Source organism: Echinops telfairi, unplaced genomic scaffold (genome assembly GCF_000313985.2).
Source record: "Echinops telfairi isolate 266 unplaced genomic scaffold, ASM31398v2 ScPeMD7_9;HRSCAF=40, whole genome shotgun sequence".
NCBI classification, from domain to species: Eukaryota; Metazoa; Chordata; class Mammalia; order Afrosoricida; family Tenrecidae; genus Echinops; species Echinops telfairi.
In genome coordinates this window covers 51636803-51656164 of record NW_022103906.1, presented here as the reverse complement: position 1 = coordinate 51656164, position 19362 = coordinate 51636803, and the positions used below count along the sequence as shown (strand labels likewise).

General features: G+C 43.0%; 1 protein-coding gene across 2 annotated transcripts in view; it reads left to right on the top strand.

Moving 5' to 3' along the window:
* The window catches only part of MTMR7 (myotubularin related protein 7), a 154563-nt gene that overhangs the window by 111358 nt on the left and 23843 nt on the right, over positions 1-19362 (top strand). The gene's annotated exons all lie outside the window — the stretch shown is intronic.

Below are 19362 nucleotides of genomic sequence, written 5' to 3'. Positions count from 1 at the left end.
CCCCCCCCCCTACTCACTCATGTGGAAAGGAAAGTGAAAGATAGATTATGTAACATCAGAGAATTATCCATGTGACCAACACACCCATAAGCAGATGATTAGCAGGAACTTTTACTTTTCAAGCAAAACCAGCTTCATCTTTGCCTTCTCCTCCTCCTCGTGCTCATCAAAGCCCAGAAGAATCGGTGGCTGCAACCCGTCGCTCCTGATTTCATTGGGAACTGAGATGAAGGAGGAGGATGTGGGGCCCATGGCTTTGTGCGTTGGGAACCTGGGTGTGGCTCCCTAGAAGCGAAATGCTGCGTGTGTGTGCAGTTTCAGAAAGCCCTGCGGAGAGTCAGGCTTGGTGCTGGGGATGCGGGCTCTCTTTCTAGGAACTACAGGGAAGAGGAGGCTCTGAGTTGTTGTTTTCCCCCCAGTTGTTGTTGTACACATTTGCTTTGTTCCGTGTGCAGTTCTCTGGAGAATCAGAACCAAGTCAGCACCGAGTGAGACCCTCATGGCGGGCCCCGAGAGGCTGGAGGTCACAGACGGGCCTCATTTCCTTTCTTTTCTTGGAGTTCTGGGTGTGTTTCAGTCGCCATGAAACTTCCACACCGGAAAGCTTCCTGGGACAGTTGGGCTACCGTTTCTAGGACTGTCTGGAGGTCTACAGTCTGATGCCTCGAGTTGGAAATTGAGTTCAAAGAAGCCTTCTGCTTCATCGGAAGCAGCGGCAGCGCCAACACTGCCTCTGCTGTCCTTCCGCACTCCGTGTCACTGCTCCTGTGACTGTCCCTGTGGCATGCTTGTGTGAGATGGTCACGCTGCTGGAAGTCATCCTGCACAGTTTGGCTGTCTGGCTGTAAGCTGTGTTTTTTATGTCTCAAAATGCGGGCTATCTGGGTACTAGCATGGAAAGATAGCCTCATATTTGTCTAAACAGTGCTCATCTTTGTTAGCATCACTAAAAATATATATGGTTAGTTTGATCTACTTGGCATTTTTCATTCAGTAATTTCATAAACTGGCTTGCAAGACCATCCGTGTTCTTCTATCAGGAAAGCTACTCCGAGGAATGCTTCTAAAATATAAATTGGCCATGTGTTTTCTAATTGGCATTTATTTGGCTTCTCATTAGGAAGCATTTCTTCCGCCTTTCTGCTTCTGGTCCAACTCATTGCTTTTTCTAAAGGACAAGCAAACTCACCGAGTGCCAGAGGGCAGCTCTCGGTTTCGTAAGTGATCCTGGTCCTTCTCGACCACCGTGCTAGCTGTCTGTCAGTGCAGTAAGCAAGGACAAGTTTCTGGATGCCTTTCAGGGGACTGGACCAATGTTTGCCTCTCTGTTTTCCCTGGGTAAATTATAAACCACTTAGGGAGGCTCAAGTGCTGATGGGGTGATGCAATCAGACCCTCCTGTGGTGTCCTTTTCTGCTGTCCCTGGCATAGAAAGGTAATGAAAGTTTGCAGGGGTGACTCCTGGCACGAAGGGGAATAACGCATTTCCTACATAATTATTATTTTCTTCAAGTGTTTACCATGCTCGGGGATAGTATTCACAGATCTAAATGACAGCAGCGTGACACTGGCCAGGCTGGCTCAGAACAGGAGTGTCCATTAGCAAGACCTGCAGCATATTTCATCAGAAACTGAAATCTAGGACCAAGTTCACATCCTGCAGAGGTCTTTCTAAGGAAGTGATTTGATTCTAGCTTTGATTGATATAAGGGAAACTCTTTTTGTGCATCTATATTTCCCAATGAGGTAATAATGGCACTATATAAAAATGTTACATCACATTTTTGTGACTTATTACATGCTTCCCCTTTGATCCTACGACTAGCGGTTTTTCCTTCAAAGAAAAACAAACAAATACAAAGCCTACATTCCCCACATCCCCAGTAGGAAAAAGCCAGTAGGGGGAGCCTGGCGTGTGCTCGGTCCAGGGCAGAAGAGAATGCTGTCCCTCTCCTCAGGGCTCCTTGGTGTTGGTAGAGATGGCTTTCACATCAGACGTGTTGCCCTTGTGCTCGCCTGCAGTGCCCCTTTCTGCACATCTCCTTTTGAGGTAGGCAGCTGGCGATGGGAACATTCAATGGCAGTAAAACTCTCGTCCCTGATGCTGCTACAACAGAGATGCCACCGTGGGCAGCTTTAACAAACACAACTTTGTTTTCTCAGCGTTTAGGAGGGTAGGCATCTGAATTTAGGAAAGTGGTTCTCAGCAAAAGACTCATCTCTCGGTATGTAGGCTCTGGGAGAAGACACCTGTCTCTTCGGTGTCTCTCTTTGGCTCTGTAATGATCTTCATGCGGTGCGGCATCTATCTGCTCCCATCTCCGCATGCCTAATCTGATCCCTTCATATTCTATTCAGAGGTTGACTCAAAACACCACCTATCCAGCCTCATAACTCAACCAAGGCAGCCCATTCCCAAATGGGATTAGAACCACAGGCATAAGGGTTAGGATTTATTACATCTAATTTGAAGGGATGCAGTTCAATCCAAAACGGTTATCTTCTGCCTTCTTCCAACAGCAAATGCCATCCTTCTATCAATGTTGCCTTGAACATGGCACTTTCTCCCCTTCCCTAGGCTGATACCTGGACCGTGCAAGAATGTGAGATTATTATTGTTAGCAGTATGTAGTTCTATGAAACTGGCTAACCAAATAGTTGCAGTCAATTCCATTCCAGCTCATGGCCACCTCGTGTGTGCCCCAGTAGAGCTGTGCTCTTTAGGGATGGCAAGGGTGAGCTTTCAGAAGTAAATCAGGCTTTTCTTCTAAGGCAACTTTGGATGGATGACCACTTAGTCATTTATTCATTCACTGAACTAAAACCAGCATCCCTCACCTGTGCTAGGCTTCATGACAAGTATATTCTCACTGCATTAGTTTTGTTTGATTTTCACCACAAAACTGTATAGGACACGATGTTACCTATACTTCATAGATGAAGCATCTGAGCCTCGGGGAGGGTAAACAACTTAATCTAATTGTTTACAAAAGAAAACAGTGAGTTGAAACTAAGAAACATTTAGAAACATGTCCCAATGTCTAGTAATTTAAGATATGTAAGTTAAAACCTCAAGGTACCATTTTTTTTGGAGGGGGGTATCTTCTTTTAAAGTTAAAATATTTAACACTGCCAAGAATATGCTAGTGGAACTAGTAATTTAAATAATCTGCTATCATGGATATTAGTTTTGAAAGACATAATATATTATTACCAGATTGTTTCTCCTATGGGATAGTCAGTATGTGATTTAGAATAATAATTTAGAATAAAAGACATATGTATGCTTTTGTTGTGATAGTAGTGCTATTTATCCTAGTAGAAGTTTTGGAAGCCACAGGAATGTTGAACAATAGTAGACTGACCAAATAACTTTTTACCATGTTCTTGAAGGCAAGTTTTGCATCCCTTAAAAACAGTATATAGGAACAACGTATGTAATTGTTCCTGGGGGTATATATCATATATAAATTGGGTTATAAAAATTTCTGCATCTATGATTAGCTATATGGTAAATCATAGTCTAAAATGGAATGTCCAGGATAATAATTGTATTAGCACATAATAATTATGTGTTACAGCTCTGGACTTTGTTTACAAAATATACTCTATGGTGAGTATGTCACATTTTTAACTAAAACTTAAATTAAAAACCCACATCTCGTCAATATAACATTATTTAAATCTAGTATTTTCACTATGACACAATGATCTTCATTGATTTTTTTGGTTCTCATATTGACAGGTTCACAAATAATCACTCCACATCATAGCAATGACATAACATTTACTGAGTGATGATTATAAGATACTGGGCAGTGCTCTGAATTTTTAGAATGTGTTTGCTCAGGTTCTCCTCATTGCAATCACATGATAACTACTCTTATTAGCTCTATTTTACAGATAAGGAATTTGAGGCAAAGAGGCTAAGAAACTTGTGCAAGGTCACAAAAATAAGTTGTACAACCAAGATTTACTCCTAGTCCGTATGAACTAGAGACTGCAGTCTAAACTCTCGAGGGCAGGAGCTGATGTGGAACAGACCCTCGCCTACCTGTCAGAAGACCCAGGTTTGGGTTGTTACCTTAGGCTCTGAGTAAACGTGAGCAGATCTCATTTGCAAAGCCAAGTAAGCAATGCCTCTGCCTGTCTCACTATTTCTTGAGACCCTGGCAAACTGGGGCGTGTTTTCAAATGTGAGGGCCATGGTGCTCTCTGTGGGGAGAACTAATATGCTGTAACAGAAGCACTGCATACAATGGATCCATCAAGAGATGATAGATTAATCCAGTCATCTAAATATGTAGTTGCTGAGACTAATGCCTTCATTTGGGTAAATTTTCCTATTTTCGTCATTCAAGAGGCACGGGATGTGAAAGCGGAATTTTCAGAGGCTTATTAGTGCTTGCCTCATGATATGGTGTGTGCCCACTCAACACAGGTTTATCAACAATCATGTCATCAACAGTGTGTCACGCCTGTGGGCGTGCTCTCAGCATGTTGTTCTACAGGGGTACAGCCGTCCCCTGGAGGCGCATCAGATGGGAGTGGGTCCAAGAGCACATGGAACAAAGACCCAGTGTCAGTTCAGCAATTTGGGCAATAACACAGTGAAGTGCCATTTGAAAGGAGGCCAAGTGGATTGAATAAAAGACTGAAATCAGTTTTAGTAGGCCAAGAGCTGCAACCGCTTCTTTGTCTTACCCCGTTACACTGACGATGGCGAAAGTTTTGTGACCTAATCAGAGCTGGTTTCTGACCTGCGTTTCTGTGCGAAGGTTCCTCAGGATGAGGAACTAACTGACTGTTTAAAAAGTTCGTTGGCTTTAGAAAGGAAGGGCAAACGCAGAGAACTTTGAGTGTGGCCCAGGAGGCATCGGGGCAGTGGATGTTGTGGGAATACAATTTCAATTCCCTGCTCTAGTCTCCCTGCCTCCTTCTTTAGGGAGGGCCAACGGCTAGATGGCAGCATCCCTAACACACTGAACTCCAAGGTTTCCACGCTCTGTTCAATGTAAATGTCCTTTTTGTTTCGTTTGCTGCCCCTTCCAATCTTTAGAGAGGAATGACTAACTCATCCTTGGATAAATGAAAGAGTTCAATCCTTGATAGATAAACATTTCAAATTAAACTTTGTGACTTAGACACATCGCCTACACTTTATGCTGTGAAATGCTACACATAGGATCTAATGAAAAACCATGAAGGCTAACGTTTTTGTCACTCCTATCATTGGACATTTTATTAATATTATTATTATTATTACTATTCATCAGTTATATGAAGAAACCAACAAGAGCTTGATGAAATGAGGGTCGTCATGGTTCCCTTTGGCGTTAGCACCATGCCAGTCTCTCTTCAGACAACTCCATTTCTCCTAGAAGTGGAACTGAATAGTGTGACATGGCAATCAATGCTCATAAGGATTTTTATTGAGTTTTTAGTTAGACCAAAAAGCCTATCTTGTCAAGCTTTGATAGTTGGTAGTGCATGATGGTTTGAAGGAAAGAAGTACTATGAGTATGTGTCTAACCTTTCTGTGGTATTGCATACCGTACTAGAATGCTCGGTGGTGATGGCCAATCTTGACAATCATATTCTAAGCCCTACGGGATAGAGGAAAAATGTGGCCCATCAAGATACATGTTCTGTGGACTGAATTCCAGCTCAGTTACTTATTAACCTGTTTGAGATATACTTTCTAATCTGAACATTGGGAATGGCACTGCTCTTAGATGGTAGATAATATAAGGAGAGCACTGGGCACATGATGTGCTTCTGGAGATACTTAATGAATAGGAGCTACTAGTTACTCCAGATCAGAGGTCCTCAAACTTTTTAAAACAGGGGGCCAGTTCTCTGTCCCTCAGATGCGTTGGAGGGCCGGACTATAGTTTTAAAAAAAAAAAACTATGAACAAATTCCTATGCATACGGCACCTATCTTATTTTGAAGTTAAAAACAAAATGGGGCAAAAAACCCCAGTGGGCCGGATAAATGTCCTCGTTGGGCCATAGTTTAAGGACGCCTGCTCCAGAGATTCATTAATTCAGCAAACAATTATTCATTTTCTGTATATGCCAGTCATTGGATAGAAAAATGCTTTGCTCATGAATACAAAACAGTGACTAAAATTGACATGGGGAAACTCCTGGCAGGAAGAAATAACCCTGCTTCCTTATTGGGGACTTCACTGAGGGACACCCTGCAGTTAATCAAAGACAGCTCTTCCATCTCTGGGTGCATGGCTGAAGAGAACCAGAGCAAACAGGTGATTTAATGAGAGAATTCGTGGTTACTTGTTGCCTAATTTTGGTTTATCATCATCCGCTGAAATGATTCTAGGTTTAATGGGACAATTTCCACTCCTTTGTTAATTATGATGGTTAGTTTTAGGGTGACTCAACAATAACTTAGAAATAAATACTTTTCCTTTTTAAAAAAAAATTCTTTTTTTATGTTGAAGAAAGTTTACTCCATGAAGCTAAAGGTAGACATCATTAATTTTGGTGGCAAAATGAGCTTTCTTTCCAAAAAGCTATCATAAGAAAGTAGCAATTCAGTATTTATCACATGAAAGAATTTGCTTGCAATATGATTTCAAATTTTATGAGCATGTTGCTCCTGGCAGCTTTCTCCAGCTGGTGTGGTGAGCACGGAATGAGTCCCACCTCCTACATCCTTGGCTGAAAACACTGCCTATTTCATCCCTCAGTTATTTGCTGCCAACTTCGTCCCAGTCTTACCTGATTCCTAGTCTGAGTTCTGGCCGATCGCTGATGTCTTTTATAGCCACCTCAGCCTTCCTAGGCTCTTAGACTCCTTTATCTTCTCCAAGTCTAAATCTCTCCATTTACATTTGCTTTAAGTTTCTGGTTTAGACTTTGTCATTCCTGAAATTCTACCTTTTATCTAGTTCCTTTTCATCCTACTTCCATTCCTTCGTGTACTAGTAATTTCCCCCTGTTTGTACTGAAATCATGTGGGAATTGGAGTCAAGAGACTCAGACAACATCTCTGAATTTGGCTTTAGGTATAAAACTCACACCCACAGCTCATAAATGTGAACTTACTGTTTGATTTCCTTTAGGTCAACAGGTGTTAGAATTACTGAACATATGTGTGCATAGAAACATTTGCATAAAAGCATCCCTGTTTATTCATAGCTGGATACATACCTATTCATACACAATGACATGTGTGTTCAGTTATCCTACTTCTTATGCTACAAGCTAATTCTAATATAGGGATGCAGAATTTGGGATTGGCTCATCTTGTAATTTTATATTGCTCTTTAAAAAGAAAGCAGTGCTGCACACAAGTGGCTCCTGTGAATTTTCTTATTGTGTGAAGATTCCAGAAAATAATCATCTTATCAGCTGCTTTGCTTTAAAAAATAATCTTATCGGTATCCTGTGGAAAGTTTAGCATGCAAATCGTTGCAACTAATGTAAGTTCTCTAGAATAAGGGTTGTTGGTTGACATGAATGGGGGTGAGGCGGGAACACCAGCAGTATGAATACATGGAACACAATCCACAGCTGATCTTATGTCCTTGGAGTGGGTTCTAAGTAAAGTAGAGAGACAACAAATAAGCATAACTGAACACTTTCACTTTACAGGCTGTAATGAAAGCCTCTTTGAGCGATTCTAACTGTCTAATGAAGAGAAATGATCATTTTGCCTGGTCTTTGAAGACCAGCTCATTGGATTTGTCTTCCAGACTCCAGAATGGGAAAAGGAAAATCAAACATTAGCACAATTCAGTTGTGTGTCAGGACAGTAATTAAGGACAAGGCCGTATACATTTTGACTGTAACTCCTACCACACAAGCAACACCTCTTCCACCGGTTCAAAGGAAACAGTCTTTGCATCCTCACTGACCCCTTCCCAGCCACCGTACTGGAAGAAACGAGAATGTGTAGGAAACATCAAGGGAACAGTGCCCAAGGTTTATCTTTCTCGAGCTAAATCCCACGTTTCCAGAGACTCCAAAGTCATATATCCTAACTTTTTGTTTAATGTGGATGTTATATTTTGTGGGATGGTCTTTATATAAAACCAACCTTGCTAGACCTGGGCATTAAACGCCTGGTTAGTAAGTACTTTCCTCCGTAACCTGTGACACATGCTGCTGATGGCAGCTGGAGGAGCTTTGCCCAGCAAACTGGTGTGCAAATATTGGTTTGGGTTTGGTAACAAGAGTGAGCAAATCAGTATGCCCGCCTTAGCCTGAGTTTATCCAAACAGACCCAATAATGTTATATTTAAGAATAGAGGCGTTAATTGTTTTAGTCGCAAGTGTACTCTCATCTGTCCATGCGTATATAATCTTTGGAAAGGTTGTTTGCTTTTTAGCATGGCCACTCAGCATTCAGAGGAAAATACAAGTTGTTGCCTTGCATAAAAGCTGGCCGGATCATTTGACTTCGCACACCCGATGTTAATGCTCCTGAAAAGACAAATGCCAACCAAGGAGCTGTTCCTTGGAAGACATGAGCTGAGGTGGCAAGAGATTCGGCAGTGTGTCCCTTGCTGTGTAAGCGAAATTGAAAAGGGAAACGCTGGAACATTCTCTCTGGCAGTACATTTTTAGGGCCTTGTTTGGGGAGGCCTTGCTTTGGGCACCAGCCGTCTCCAGGTTAGCTGGAAGGCCTGGTGTCTGTATTTTTAGACTTGCTGTCATGTCCCTGCTTGGTGGGAAGGAATGGTGAAAAGGATCATTTGTTCCTGGGCTGAGCTTCAGAATTTGGATGGCAAGCTATTCCTCAGGCTCCCTGGACTTTTTAAAATAGACCAGAATGCTAACTAGCTCTAAGCCCTACAATAATAACCTGACAATTTGACCTACTCAGGGAAGAGAAAGGGGGCTGGGGGACAGGGAAGGGGGAAAGGGGGTGCCAGAAAAACAACTGTTTTCAGGAGAAAGCTATCTGTGTGAGATTTAAAGGAATCAATTGAGTCCTGAGGCTCTCTCTTAGCAATGGAATGTGTATATTTTAGGATTAAGTCGACCATTTTGGGTCACGGCCTGGGGTTGGACAGAAAGACCAGACAGCAGGCGCCCAGGGAGTGGTGAGAGCTCTCAGAGGGTGCTGGAATGTTACAGGCTGCTGCCTGCGAAGGCTCTCTGTGCACAGCAGGGCCGAGACTGCCGCGTGGAGGGCCAGGCCGGTACTGCTGGGCCCTGTCACTAGAGGTCAGATCTCTGCTGGGCTGGGGCAGGGAAGGCAGGCAGGTCTTGCTCAGTTTTCATTATAATGCAGTATTTTAAAAATTTCTAATTTATATGGAATACTTTTAATTAGCATGAACTATTAATCAGCCGTAATAAGGAAGGCAGTATTGTCATACACCATCCCAGGAATGAACCTGGATAACATTATGCTAAGTGAAAGTCGTGAAGGACCACCTGTTATATCCATTCATGGTTATGGAATGCCAGAATGAACCCTTGCAGAGGGGCAAAGGCAGTTGTGGTGGTGGTAGTGCCGTCTAATCACTTCTGACTCATGGTGACCCCGTGCATACCAGCCCGAAACGGTGCCCGATCCTGTACGAGCCTCACAATTGTTTTTGTTTGAGCACATTTTTGCAGCCACTGGGTCAGTTCATCTGGTTGAGGGCCTCTCCTTTACCACGCATGCTGTCCTTTTCCAGGGGCTGGTTTCTCCTGACCACATGTCCAAAGTATGTGAGACACAGTCTCACCATCCTTGCCTCTAAGGAACATGCTAGTTGGACTTCCAAGACAGACTTGTTGGCTCTCTTGGCAGTCGGTGGTACTTTCAATATTCTTTGCCAGCACCATCATTCAAAACGCAGCAAGTTTTTTCAGTCTTCTTGATTCAATGTCCAACTTTCACGTGCAGATGAGGCAACTGAAAATTCCAAGGCTTGGGTTAGGCACACCTTAGTCCACAAGGTAAACATCCTCGCTCTTCAACACTTTAAAAAGAGGTTTTGTGCAGTAGATTTACTGATGCATCATTTGATCTCTTGACCGCTGCTTTCATGAGAATTGACTGTGGATCCATGGAAGACAAAAATCCTTGACAACTTCAATCATTTATCCACTCACCTTGGTTGCCTATTGGTCTAGTTGCAAGGATGTTGGTCTTCTTTACATTGAGTTGTGATCCTTGCTGAAGCTGTCCTTGATCTTCATCTTCTCAAAGTGATCCACAGTATGTTATGACCCACACGGTCGAATGCCTCTGCATAGTCTGTAAAAAACAGGTAAACATCTTTCTGTTTTTCTGGTATTCTCTGTTTTCAGCTAACATGGTACAAATATGGATCTCTTTCCAGTCAGTTAGCCAGGTAGCTGTCTTCCAAATTTTCTGATATACAGGAGTGAGTGCTTCTAGCTCGTCATTAGTTTGTTGAGACATCTCCATTCCTGGAGCCTGTTTGGGGCTGATGTTTTCAGTGCCACTTGAACTTCTTCCTTCAGGACCATCCGCCCTTGCTTACATGCTTCCTCTTGAAATGGTGGACTGTCGACTAGTTCTCTTTGGTGCAGTGCCTGTGTATGTTTCCCATTTAAATTAAATTATGGAAAAAAATTAAATTATGACGCTGGCAAAGAATATTGAACACCATGGGCTGCCAAAAGAACCAACAAATCTACCTTGGAAATCTACATACAGCCAGAATGCTCCTTAAAGGCAGGGATGGCTAGACTTTACCTCGTGTGCTTGGGCATGTTGTCAAGAGAGACGAGTCCCTAGAGAAGGACATCATGCTTGGTAAAACATAAAGGCAGCGAAAAAGAGGAAGCCCCTGCACAAGATGGATTGGCACATCCGCTGCAGCCATGGCTTCAAACATGACAACAGTTGTGAAGATGGTGCAGGACTGGGCGGTGCTTCGTTCTGTTGTAACAGAGTCAGGACTAACTCAAAGGCGCCCAACAATAACAATCATTGTGCACACGATGATGGTGATGATGAAAAGGATGTAAGGATTTTCCACAATGGAGACGTACTGTATACTGTGGTTATATGTCTCTTCTAGGATAACTTTGTTTTGATTTCACTGAAGTTAGCGGTTGCCTCATAATCTTAGTTCTCCGTGTGGCACAAATGGATAAGCACTCATCTAACAACCAAAACATTGGAGGAGGAGATCCGCCAGGTGTCTCCGGAGAAAGGCCTCTAGCTCCCTTTTCCGAAGGTCACAGCCATGAAAAAAGCCCCCTGGAGCACAGCTCCACTCAGACACACAGGGCCTCGCGTGACTCAGAATTGACTGGATGACGATGCTGTTTTTGCTACTTTGACAGTATTTGTGAGGGTCGATCAGGAAAGCAGCAGTACTGAGTGGATGGGAAGACAGGCTGTGTTTTAGGGAGAAGCTGGGCAAGTAAGCTGACCGTGGTTGATGGGCCCGAGAAAAGCCACGTGAAGGATAGCAGAGGGGAGCCTGTGAAGAACTCTATGGAAAACTCTTGTTCCTGTGTTGATGGAGGCCTGGAATTGCCATGGGTCAGTGGGCTGGCAGTAGGAAAGAAAAGCCAGACACACAGCGGGGAGGAAGGAGCAGTGATTGGAAGACACACAGATAACCTCCACTGATGCCTGGTGCGCTGTGTTGCAGTCAATGCTGCAGCACCGCTTCCGTCTTCCAAATATTTACGTCTGGGTCGGACTCTATCTCGGGACCAGACAGTGTCAGGATACAAGCCCCCCATAGGGGCTGGCTCATCTTCAATCCTTAGAGATTTGAGTCTCTTCTCAGTACTTCAACACATAAGAAAATTGGTCTGTTTTATGTTTTGTCTCCTGTTTTGTGTGTCTCCTGCTCCAATTCAAATATCGCTGAAGTCCTTTGCGGAGTATTATTTGATATATCACATTTTGGGGGTACCGTTCTGTCTTTCCCTCCCACTCACCCCCTTTCTGTTGGCTTGCACTTAAAATTCCTAGTGTGGGTTATAAATTTTTATTGCACACTTATTTGCAGATCAGACCACTTGCACATAAGGAAAATAAAAAACTCCAGATATGTTGGAGGCCAGCCCTGGTTCTCAGCTCCGCAGCCTTGATTTTGTATTTCCTTCATGCAGAGTCCAGGCATGGACAAACTACCTGATCACTACCCCGCATCCTTGAGTGGATTTCTTTTCTTTTTTTTTGGTCTGTACACTTAAAAAATTTTTTTAAATCATTTTATTAGGGGCTCATACAGCTCTTATCTCAATCCATACATACATCCATTGTGTCAAGCACATTTGTACATTTGTACGTTTTGAAAACATTTTCTTTCTACTTGAGCCCTTGGTATCAGCTCTTCCTTTTTATCCTCCTCCCTCACCCACCCTCCCTCCCTCATGAACCCTTGATAATTTATCTTTTTTTTTTCATGTCTTACACTGACTGATGTCTTCCTTCACCCACTCTTGTGTTGTCTGTCCTCCTGGAAGGGGGTTATATGTAGATCATTGTGATCGGTTCTCTTTCTTCCCCCACCTTCCCATTACCCTCCTGGTATGGATACTCTCTCATTATTGGTCCTGAGGGGTTTATCTGTCTGCATTCCCTGTGTTTCCAGCTCTTGTCTGTATCCATGTAGTACTGCTCCGGTCTAGATGGATTTGTAAGGTAGAATCGGGGTCATGATAGTGGGGGTGAGGAAGCATTAAAGAACTAGAGGAAAATTGTGTGTTTTATCGGTGCTATATTGCACTCTGACTGGCTCATTTATTCCTTGTGACCCTTCTGTAAGGGGATGTCCAATTGTCTACAGATGGGCTTTGGGTCTCCACTCCACGCTCACCCTCATTCACATTAATATGATTTTTTGTTTTGGGTTTTTGATGCCTGATGCCTGATCCCATTGACACCTCATGGTCCTACAGGCTCATGTGCTTCTTCCATGTGGACTTTGTTGCTTCTCTGCTAGATGGCCGCTTGTCTATCTTCAAGCCTTTACGACCCCAGATGCTATGTCTTTTGATAGCCTGGCACCATCAGCTTTCTTCACCACATTTGCTTATGCACCAGCTTTGTCATCAGTGATCATGTCAGGAAGGTGAGCATCATGGAATGCCGGGCTATTAGAACAAAATGTTCTTGCATTCAGGGAGTCCTTGAGTAGAGGACCAATGTCCATCTGCTACCTTAATACTTAACATATAAATATATGTGCATAGATCTATTTCCCTATCATTCTATATACATATATTTATATATGTACATGCCTGTATTTAGACCTCTATAAATGCCCTTTGTCTCCTAATACTTTCCTCTATTTCCTTTGAATTTCCTCTTGTCACACTATAATGTTTGGCCTTCATTTGGGTTACAGTAATTCCTCTCAGTTACATTGCCCTTGATCAAGCCCCACCAGGCATCCTATGCCCGCCTCACATTGATTTTAGATCACTTGTTGTTCCCTTGTTCTTGGGTTTGTTAACACCCATTTGCTTTCCCCCGCCTCCCCCTCCCCATGTCCTGTTGTTTATGCCACCTATCTTATCTAGATAGACATGCAGAGACAATAATAAGCACAAAAATAAGATACAGCAACACCAAACAACAGCCAAAAAACAAAAACAAAAAAACCAACAAAACCAATGACAAAAAAAAGAGACACAGACACGCACACTTATAAAGTCTATAAATAGTTCCAGTTCTGTTTTTTGACCTTTCGGAGTGTTTTCTGGTTGAGTCTGATGGGTGCCACACCTTGGCCCCAAAGCCTATTTATGGTATTCCCTGGGGACTTCATTGCTTTGCTCCCCTTGCTGCTCTGTTGCACACCCTAAGCGTTTCACCCCACAGTGGTGGGGTCAGATCGGGCATAATTCCCACACTGTGCCTCCAGTGTTGCCCCTTGTAGTGCTATGGATCAGTGAGGGACATCTGGTGGAACTGGCCCTATGGTCTATGTATTGGCTGTTCTGAGCAGGAATATCATCCTTGGGTCTTGATGGGCCAGAATGTGGTCCACTCTCTCTCCTTCCCTCTTTGTTTGCTCCTGTGTGCACTGATCAGGCGCGTCCTTCTCTCTGAGCTTTAGGTTCAGCGCTGTCCTCTGAAGTGCGTTCTTCTGAGGGGAGAGGTGTGCGTGTCTGTGTAGTAGGTATTGGGGCCAGCCCTGCAGACCTCTGTATCGTTCCCGGCTTTATGCTGGTATGCTGCATTCATGTCTTGGCACACTGGGTTGAAGTCTGGTCTCTCTCTCCCTTTCCTGTGGAGAGATAAACAACACCCTCCCCTTGGTGGGTTAGTGCCCTATTCCCTCGCTACCCATGTCCTCCTTCTCCCCCTCCTCCTCATCCTTCTTCTTCTTCCTCTTTCTTTTCCTCTCCTTTTTAGTTGGCTGCCACATGTATCCCTGGATTGGGTCTGGCCCCTGCCATAGTACCTGGACTTCACTTCAGGAATGTATGTATACAGTAGCTTTTCCCCTATGCCCCTTTTGCAGTTTTAAGCTTACCTCAGTGGACTCATATTGTATTTGTCCTTTTGTGCTTGGCTTACTTCATTTAGCATATTTTCCTCCAGTTCTTCCCATGTGGCGATGGGCTTCTTGCATTCACCACTGCTTTTTAGGGATGCATAGTACTTCATTGTATCTATGTACCACAATTTTATAATCCATTCAACCGTTGATGGAAATCTGGGTTGTTTCCAACTCCTTGCAATTGTGAACTGTGCCACAATGAACATAGGAGCACAGATGTCTGGCCATGGCTTGTTTCTTGCCTCTTCTGGTTATATGCCCAGTAGGGGGATTGTTGGGTCGTATGGTAGCTCAATTTCCATCTCTTTTAGAAATCGCCAAATTGATTTCCATTGTGGCTGTCATACCTACAGGTTCACCAGCAGTGGATGAGAGTTCCTATCTCACCAGAGCCCCTCTAACACTTGTTGCTTTCTGATTTTTTAAATTGGGCTATCTTTGAGGGTGTTAGGTGGTATCTCATAGTTGTTTTAATTTGCATTTCTCTTATGGCTAATGATCAGGAACATTTTTTCATATGTTTATTGGCCATTCGGATTTAACCTTGTGAAACTTCTGTTCGGGTCCTTTGCCCACCTCCTCAGTGGGCAATTAGTTTTTTTCTTTTTGGAAGCTAGCAGAGTATTGTAGAGTTTAGTAATAAGGCCTTTGTCTGGTGTGTCATTGCTAAAGATGTTTTTGTAGTCCTTGAACTCTCTTAATACTCTTTTGGTGAATTCTTTCTATATACACAGGTGTTTTATCTTCAGTATATCCCACTTGTCAATTTGTGCCTCATCTGTATTTGTGTCCTTCCCTATTTCTGATAACCTATGAATTCCCTGAGCCAAAGTTCTCAGGTTTGTCTCAATTCCCTCAATGATGGCCCTAATAGTTTGGGGTTTTACCTCAAGGTCTGTGAACCACCTTGAATTTATTCTTGTGCATGCTGTGAAACAAGGGTCTTGCTTCATTTTTCTGCAGGTAAATATCCATTTTTTTCCAGCACCACTTGTTGAAGAGGGCATCCACTTCCCATTTGGTAGATTTTGGGAGCCCTGATCAAAAATCAGTTGTCTGTATGCTAATGATTTTATTACTGGGTTTTCAGTTCTTTTCCATTGGTCTGAGTTTCTGTCTTTATGCACACACTATTTTGACCAGTGTGGCTGTATAATAGGTGCTAAAGACAGGGAAAGCAAGCCCTTCCACTCTGTACCTTCTTCTTGAGGAGTTCTCTCCTAATTATGAGCGTCTTCCCTCTCCATATGAAGTTGGTAATCAGTTTTTCCAATTCCTTGAAGAAAGATGTTGGTATTTGCATCAGGATAGCATTAAACTTATATAGTGCCTTGGCAGAACTTACGTCTTTACTATATTGAGTCTTCTATCCATGAGCATGGGATATTCCTCCATTTGTGGAGGTCACTTTTGGTTTCTTGTAATAGTGTTCTGTAACTTTCCTTGTGGAAATCTTTTGTCTTTTTAGTCAGGTATATCCCTAGATATTTCAACTTGTGCTTGGCTGTTGTGAAGGGTACCACCTTTTTGATCTATTCTGTGGTCTTGTCCAATGTGTATAACAGTCCAATAGACATCTGTTTGTTGATCTTGTATCCTGCCACTCTGCCACATTCCTCTATTGCTTCCAGTACTCCCCTTGTGGAGCTTTTGGGATTTTCCATATATAAAATCATATCAACTGTGAATAACGAGTTTCACCTCTTCCCTCCCCATGCAAATACCTTTGATGTCTTTTTTTTGCCATAGGTTATTAGCTAAGACTTCCAGTACAATGTTAAATAAGAGTAGGGACAAGGGGAAACCTTGCCTGGTCCCCTTTTTTAGTGGGATTATGTTTGTCTTTTCTCCATTGACTACCATGTTGGCTGATGGTTTTTCATATATACCTTGTATTATATTGAGGAATTTTCCTTCCATTCCTATCTTCTTGAGTGTCTTAAACAGGAATTGGTGTTGGATGTTGTTGAATGCTTTTTCCACATCTATCAATATTATCATGTGGTTCTTATAATTTTTCATTTCAATGCGGCAAATAATACTAATTGTCTTTCGTATGTTGAACCATCCTGCATCCCTGGTATGAATCACACTTGATCATGGTGAATTATTTATATGATACACTTTTGTGTTCTGTTGGCCAGTATTTTGTTAAGGATTTTTACATCGATGTTCCTTAGGGATGTTGGTCTGTAGTTCTTGATTCTTGTGGGATCCTTGCCCGCTTTCAGTATCAGAGTTATAATAGCTTCAGAGAAAGAGTTCAGGAGTTTGCTGTGTTTTTCTATGTTCTGGAAGAATTTGTGTAGGATTGGTGTCAGGTTTCCCTGAATGCTTGGTAGAATTCTCCTGTGAAGCCATATGACCTGGGGGATTTTTCTTTGTTGGTAATTCCTTAATAAGCTTGTCTATTTCTTCTATTGCTAGGGTCTTTTGAGATTCTTGACATCCATTTGGGATAGTCTTGTGAGGGATTGTTTTTCCAAGTCTTCCAAGTTGTTGAATTCATTGGTGTACAGGCCTTCGTAGTACTGTGTAATTATTGTTTTTATTTCGTTAGGGTCTGTTGTAATGTCCCCTGTTTCAGCCCTCATCCTTGCTATTGAAATTTGTTCCTTCCTTTCTTTGGTTAGGTTTGCCAGCAGTTTGCTGCTTCTGTTAATACTTTCAAAGAACCAACTTTTCACTGCATTAATTTTTTTCCATAGTTTTCTTGTTTTCCCTCTGATGAATCTCAGTTCTTATTTTTATTAGTTCTTTTCTTTTGCTCTTAGTAAGATTGTCCTGTTGACTCTGCTCTAATTGCTGTAAGTTTTGTGTCAGCATATTAATAATTAAGTCACTCTTCCTTTTTCATATGTGCATGTATTGCTATCAAACTTCCTCTGATAACTGCCTTTGCTCTGTCCCAAAGATTTTGGTAGGTTGTATTCTCATTATCGTTGGCTTCTAGAAACTTCCTAATTTCATCTCTGATCTGGGTCAGTACCCACTCATTTTTCAATAGTTATTCATCTTCCAATTGTTTGCCCTTGTTTTCTTAATTGTCCTTTTGTTGATTTCCAGCCTTATGGCATAGTGGTCAAAGAGAGAAATCTGTATGATCTCCTTGTGCCTGAAATTACACAGATTTGACTTGTGTCCTAGCATGTGGTCTGGCTTTGAGTATGTGCCATGTGAGCTTGAAAAGAATGAATTTTTTGCATTTGGGTGGAGACCTCTGAAAATATCTGTCTGGTCAAGTCATCTAATCGTAATGTTTAGATCTTTAGCCTCCTTGTTAAGCTTCTTTCCCTGTGATATTTCTCGGAGAGTGGTGTATTAAAGTCACCTACTATAATTGTTGAGCCTGTAATTTCTTTTTTTCATCTTTTGGAGTGTTTGATGAATTTTGTGGGTCTCTGGTGGGCGCGTATAAATTTATTATGCTCACTGGTTCTTGGTGTACTGTTCCCTTGAGCGTTGTATAGTGCCCCTCCTTATCTCTTGTTATGGCTTGCACCTTGAGATCAATTTTGTCCGAGATTAGGATTGCAACCCTGATGTTTTTGAATTGCTATTGGCTTGGTATATTTTTCTCCAGCCTTTGATTCTCAGCCTATTTTTATCTGTAATCTTGAGATGTGTCTCTGGTAGGCAGCAGATGTTTTCTAAGCCAGTCTGCTAGCCTCGGCCTTTTAATGCCTCCTCAAGTCTGTTAGTGAAGTCTGCTAATTTGCTACTGGGTTCTGTTATTTCATCTCTTAGGTCTTGTATTTCCCTTTGGTTCATTGCCTTTATCTCCTCTGTCATTTCATCCGTTTCCTGTATTGTTTCCCTCATATCCTGTATGACTCCAAGCAGCATTCTGAAGATTTCTTTCTGTGGCAGATCAATGTCTGCTTCTATGCATGTAGTTAAGTTCAGGACTTCTTCTGACATTGGCTTTTGTTTCTCCTGTTTTTTTTGGTTGAGGTTGTTGAGGCTGATTCCTGTTTGTGTTTTGTTGTTTATGAGGAGTCTGGCACCATTTTCCAGAGTTGAAGAGCACTGGGCTCTCTCCTTGGGAGACTTGTAGGAATGCTTCTCTGAACTGCCTGTAGCTAATTGCATTTTGGAGTTGGACTAATGCTTTATCCTCCTGTGGTTTCACTTTTTTTTCCCCAGCCAACCAGTATTCTGTTATTTGGAGGACAAGTTGGATGGTCCTATCAGGGAACGCTGGTTGGGTGGTTGTGGACCCATAAGGATGGTGCTGCACTGAATGGTCTCACAAGAAGCTGTGTTGGTGTGGCTAATGGTGCCTTGGGGTGCCTCAGAGGGCATGCTGGGGTGTCTGCTACAATGGGAGTGGCGTGGAGGCTAGGTGGGTGTGCTCACTTTGGTGTAGAGCACCGTCTGCCGTCAATGGTGGGTGGAATTTCCTTGGTTGGCTAGATTGCTGCGTAGGTTGGGGAGAGGTTTCCGCAGCAGCTTGGAGTACTGTGGACTGCTTTAGGCCAGGTGAGGCATTACGGGAGGTGGGAGGAAGCTCCCTCAGTCACGTGGGACTGCAGAGGATGGGCAGAAGTTCCCCCAGCCATGTGGAGCACCTCAAGGGGTGGCTAGGAGTTCTTCCAGCTGCTTAAAGGGCCTTGGAGGGTAGGCGTGAGTTTCCCTTCAGCGGAAGGTGGGCGGGGTTTCCCCAGCTACATATTCTGCAGCAGAGGGTGGGAGCTCCCCCAACTCTGTGGAGAGTAGGCGTAGTTTCCTTAGGCGAAGGGGAATGGCCTGGAGGCCAGCAGTGGCATGTGACAGGAAAGAGAAGAGAAAAAAACCCTGAGAATCTAGGGCGGGTGATCCCTACAGGACCAGTTGGGTGAGTGGCGATACTGGGAGGGTAGAGGGAGAGTCGGTGGGAAAGAGGGAAC